This window comes from Pelophylax lessonae (genome assembly GCF_965119305.1).
Source record: "Pelophylax lessonae genome assembly, chromosome: 7".
NCBI classification, from domain to species: domain Eukaryota; kingdom Metazoa; phylum Chordata; class Amphibia; order Anura; family Ranidae; genus Pelophylax; species Pelophylax lessonae.
This window is the reverse complement of record NC_138774.1, coordinates 32,344,921-32,350,920: the sequence shown is the minus strand read 5'-3', so window position 1 is coordinate 32,350,920 and position 6,000 is coordinate 32,344,921. Positions and strand designations below refer to the sequence as shown.

Sequence of the window (6,000 nt, the reverse complement as noted above, 5' to 3'; positions counted from 1 at the left end):
GCCTCACAGGCGAGCGACGTAGACCTACGTCACTCTGCCTGTGAGGGGCTGACTGCCGCAGTAAATATACTGTGAGCAGTCGGCAAGCGGTTAAGACAGTTCCACAATTAGTCAATGGACATAATCAAAGTCCATTCAGCCTTATAACTTAGTCCATCCAGTTTAACCAGTGACCGGAAAAGGTGAGGTTACAAAGTAACCTTTCTTACTGGAACCGGTATCCACCTTGTCCTTCTTGTTTGGTGGTTTTTGTTGGGTTGCTGGTATTGTTGATTGTCTACTCAGTGCTTGACTTAGCATGTGAAAGGAAGGTCAACTCTTCTCCTAATTCATGTCTTATGTCAAACAGCAAGTGTGGAGTTTACTGATTGTGGATACATCAGGACAGAAGAGCAAGGATTTCAAAGGATCAGGAGCCGGGAATCAGCGGACTCTCTTCGGTAATTCACTTTTTTTGACTTTCCTGAAGGGCTCATTCACACGGCAGCAACTTATTTCCTATGTTTAATGCCATGTGGATGGTAGATGAGTGTTGCAATGTACTTTAACGTTGTTGTAAGTGCCCACCCACAGTAGATCGCACACCCAGTGCATTTTGAACCCGGTGCAGGAAACGTGTACAGAACACAGATTTCCCGCACTGCGCTCTGGTGTGAACGAACACGCATAGAACTAGAACAATGCTACATAAGTTCTCCAACTTGTAACAATGTATTTACTCTCTGTATATGATATCCTAAGTCCCCGTTCACACTAAGGCGACCTGGTCGCCTCACAGGTCACCGTAGGTCGCCTTCCATAGGGAAGCTGTGGACCCGTTCTAATAGGAGCGACACCAGTCGCTCTGACTTAGAAAAAGGGTCCGGACCTTCTTTGGGGCGACCCGGAGGCGACCGCCATAGACTTCAATGATATGAAGTCCGTGGCGGCCGCTCCGAGGTCGCCCCCCGAAGTCGGATCACCCCTGTGTGAACGGGGCCTTAATAGCTGCATCTGCTTACTACATGCTTGAATTAATACATTGGCGCCCTCTGCTGTCAAGTCCTGAAAATGATATCATTGGCACTTAGTAGATCCTTGGCACTTAGTAGATGAAGGGTATATGCCAAAGGATATCTGGGATTGGAGGAGAGACTGTGAGTGCGCCCTATCAGGTGTGAGAATAAATAATAAAATGTTTATAGTAAACCGTCATATAAATACACTTTTCGTGTGAACAGCTCAGACCTCCAGATCCGCTACCCCTTTTATCTTATATCTTTTTTATGGAAACATCGAAGAGTGATAGTAGAAAAAAGACCAAATGGTCCATTGAGTCGATTCTGCCACATTATATATACAATATATATATATATATATATATATATATATACACAGTATCTCACAAAAGTAAGTACACCCCTCACATTTTTGTAAATATTTTATTCTATCTTTTCATGTGACAACACTGAAGATATTACACTTTGCTACAATGTAAAGTAGTGAGTGTACAGCTTGTATAACAGTGTAAATTTGCTGTCCCCTCAAAATAACTCAGCACACAGCCATTAATTATTTATAAGTGTTTTGGGGGATTATTTATAAGTGTTTTGGGGTCGCCTGACAAGTCGCGGTGGGTCGCCTGCCATAGATTAGCACAGGACCCGTTCTAATAGGAGCGACACACTTAGAAAAAGGGTCCTGTACTACTTTGGGGCGACCTGCATTGACTTCAATTATATGAAGTCCGTGCATGTCGCGCCGAGGTCACGGTGGATGCTGTGCACCGCGACTTCACAGGTCTCCCCAGCAAGTCGGGTCGCCCCTATGTGAACGGGGTCTAAGACGTTGAAGCACCCAGAAAAAAGCATAGAAGTAAAAACAAAATGTGTAAAATAATGGACTGCAATGCAAGCTAGCTCCTATTCACACCTGAGCATTTTGTCACATGTATTTGCACATTTTTCCTACGCACCCGGGGCCGATGCACGGTTTTTTGTCTACTAAAGGCTCGTACACACTTGACCAAAATCGGACGAAATATCCTCCGATTTTTCTCTCTCATAACCGTTTTTAGTTGACAGTGCATAAATGTTCACAAAATTTCTCGTCCGATTTTTTTTTTTTTTTTTTGGGACATTTGTTCCTAGACTTCCGGGGTCGTAAGCAACTTCAGATCATGCGCGGTCTTTCGCATCCGATTTTTCACGGACGTACTGCATACACATTAACCACTTGCCGACCGCCGCACGACTATCTACGTCGGCGGTCAGCCCCTCACAGGCAAACTAACGTAGGGCTACGTTGCTTGCTTGTGAGGGTCTAGGGAGCGAGCGCGCGCCGCCGGAGGCGCGCTCCCGCTCCCGCTCCCGCGTGGTCACGGACCCCCCCCCGCGCATGTGACCAGCGTACCCGATGTCCGCCGGCCACTCGGCGATCGGCGGGGGAGAGGGAGAATGTCAGGCAGCTTGTGTAAACAAGCCACCTGTCATTCTCCTCGCTGTAAAGACACTGATCACATGGATCTACTATGTAGATCCGTTGATCAGTGTCCTTACAGCTCAAGCCACAGCCAATCACAGTAGAAAGCACGCCCCTAGGGACACACACAGCCCCTCCCTCCCAAATAAAGTTAACCCCTTCACTACCAGTGTATTTTTACAATAACAGTGCATATATATAGCACTGATTACTGTAGAAATGTCACTGGTAACCCCAAAAGTGTCAAAAATGTCAGTCAAGGGTCCGATCTGTCCGCCGCAATGTCGCGGTACCGCAAAAAAATCGCAGATCGTCGCCATTACGCGTTAAAAAAAAAAACAACAAAAATGACAAAAATCTTTCCCTTTGTTAGTAAACGCGATAACTTTTGCGCAAACCAATAAAAATACGCTTTTTGCGATTTTTTTTACCAAACATAGGTAGCATAAAACAAATTGGCCGAAAATGTTAAAAAATTTTGATTTTTACATTTTTTTGGGGGGGAATTTCATATAAAAAAATGTGAAAAATATTGTTATTTTTGCAAAATTGTCGCTCTTTTTTTGTTTATAGCGCATGATGAAAAAAGTGCACAGGTGATCAAATACCACCAAAAGAAAGCTCTGTTTGTGGGAAAAAAAGGACGCCAAATTCGTTTAGGTACAGTGTCGCACGACCGCGCAATTGTCCGTTAAAGTCACGCAGTGCCGAATCGCAAAATACCCCCTTTTCGGAATGGGGGTAAAATCTTCCGGGGCTTAAGTGGTTAAGCGAAAATTGGTCGTCTGGGGACGGACGATAAAAATTTTGGCGTTTGTCCCTCCGTTTTTTTTTTCGTCGAAAATGTTGGCATCGGCTGCTGAAAGTTGTGTACACACTAGGCGAAAATCGTACGATTTTACCTTGGAACGGGAATTTTCGGCAGATTTTCTATTAGTGTGTACCCCACTTTAGGCAAAGATTTATTTTCCTGCCCCCCCCCCCCAGACCTCCCACCACCCCTGCCACAATGGCAGTCCTGAAACTATTTTTACAATTTTTAAAGATTACTTAAAACGCCCGCAATATTATTTTTATTTTTTTGAAAGCAGACACCCTAGAAAATAAAATATTTATTACTAAATGTTTTGAGTAAAATATAAAAGATGAGGCTGTGCCGAGTAAATAGATACCCATGTCAAACCTTAGAATTGCGTGCACCCTCAACGCTTTAAAAGCCCCTACAGGTCATCAGTTTAGAGTTATGCAGAAGCACTGGTGCTAAAATGATTGCTCTCATGCGCGCTGATATATAACATATGTAGGACAATCACCTTTTTCATACGTAGGTGCCGCAACGCACGCATTTTTTGTAGGTTTGTGTTGTGTTGTGGGGGGCGCTAAAAAAAATTTTTTTTTCCTAAATTATTTATGTCTCCTTATATATTTGGGTTTTATTTATTTTTTATTTATTATTTATTTATTTTTTTATGTCTCCTTATATATTTGGGTTTTATTTATTTTTTATTTATTATTTATTTATTTTTTATGTCTCCTTATATATTTGGGTTTTATTTATTTTTTATTATTTATTTATTTATTTTTTATGTCTCCTTATATATTTGGGTTTTATTTATTTTTTATTTATTATTTATTTATTTTTTTATGTCTCCTTATATATTTGGGTTTTATTTATTTTTTATTTATTATTTATTTATTTTTTATGTCTCCTTATATATTTGGGTTTTATTTATTTTTTATTTATTATTTATTTATTTTTTATGTCTCCTTATATATTTGGGTTTTATTTATTTTTTATTTATTATTTATTTATTTTTACATAACTTTTATTGCTATCACATAGGGGGACCAATACCCCTCTATGTTAAGGTGACCAAATTTTTAAAATTAAATCCGGGGACATATTTTTTTTTTTTTTAATGGTAAATGGTAAACTATTCTATAAGCATATTTCCTCAAATGATATATGCAGCGTATGTGGTATGTGTTTATGGAATGATTGTATAATATATACATTATTTCTCACATTTTGTCCATGAGATAAAAAAAAAAAAAAAATGATACGTCTTAGAATTTTTTGGGATATGACTACCAAATGTTAAGAAGATAAGGTGGAGAAAAAAAAAAAACTTTTCAATGCATATTTTGTATTTTATTCTTACCAAAGAATTTTGATTCAACAAGAACAATAAAATGTAACAATTCAGAACAGGCACACATTTAACCCTTTGATCGCCCCTAGTGTTAACCCCTTCCCTGCCAGTGTCATTAGTACAGTAACAGTGCATATTTTTAGCACTGATTACTGTAGTAATGTCACTGGTCCCCCCCAAAAATGTCAAATGTGTCAGTTAGGTGTCCGATCTGTCCGCCGCAATGTTGCAGTCCCACTAAAAATCGCCGATAGCCGCCATTACTAGTAAAAAAAACATAAATAAATAAAAATGACATAAATCTGTCCCCTAGTTTGTATATGCGATAACTTTTGTGCAAACCAATAAAAATACACTTTTTGGGATTTTTTTTTACCAAAAATATGTAGCAGAATACACATTGGCCTAAAATGATGAAAACATTTTATTTTTTTTTATTTTTTTTTTATTGAGAATGTTATATACAGTATAGCAGGAAGTAAAAAATATATTTTTTTTTTTTTCAGAATTGCCGCTCCTTTTTTGTTTATAGCGAAAAAATAAAAACCGCTGAGGTGATAAAATACCACCAAAGGAAAGCTCTATTTGTGGGGAAAAATGTCTTTCATTTTATTTGGGTACAGCGTCGCACGACCGCGCAATTGTCAGTAAAAATAACGCAGTGCCGTATTGCAAAAAAAATGGCCTGGTCATTGAGGGGGGAAAACCTTCCGATACTTAAGTGGTTAAAAAAAATGTAACTATTATTTATGTTATTTCATTTATTTGTACACTGTTAATTTTTTATATTTTTTTTATTTTTTATTTTTTTTTTTTTATCACTTTTTTTGCTGTCACAAGCAATGTAATCCCAAAAACCCGCCTTTGCACTTGAAAGCATTCAAAATGCAAAGATGGCGTTTTTGAATACTTTTTATTTTCAAGAGGTGGCGCCGTTAAGGTGTTGGTAAACTGGAAGTGATGTCATGTCATCGCTCATGGCTTACCATGGCAGCGACCTGATCAAAGCCGATCCTGGCTTTCTTCGGGTCTCCAACTAGCCGGTGGGCACGTCGGGTAGTAGATCGGGTCTCCAGGTAGGACGGGAGAGCCTGAGCGAGCCGCGGAAGGAGGCGGAGGAGGGGACATCCCCTCCTGCTGCTTGTTATAGCAATCGAGCGGCTGATTAGCCACCCCGGTTGTCATTACGAGAGAGCCGACCGTCGGCTCTAAAAAACAGTACGGAGTGATGCCTGTCGCTGCATATCGGACTCCGTTTTTCGCAGTGGATGATCGATCCTCGGATGCCAGCTCTGTCTCAGTGCTGTGTGTGGAGACAGAGCTGTCAGGTCCCCGCTGTCCTCTATGGAGGAATCGGATGAGAACAGACCATCTGTCCGGTCTCATC

General features: G+C 40.1%; 1 protein-coding gene across 1 annotated transcript in view; it reads left to right on the top strand.

The window, feature by feature from the left end:
* The first annotated feature begins 350 nt into the window (after positions 1-350).
* Positions 351-6,000, top strand: part of LOC309560230 (carbohydrate sulfotransferase 6-like) — a 56,753-nt gene continuing 51,103 nt past the window's right edge. The window contains exon 1 of the mRNA XM_082263802.1: positions 351-440. The gene's annotated coding sequence lies outside the window, so the exon portion shown is untranslated. The remainder of the gene's footprint in view (positions 441-6,000) is intronic.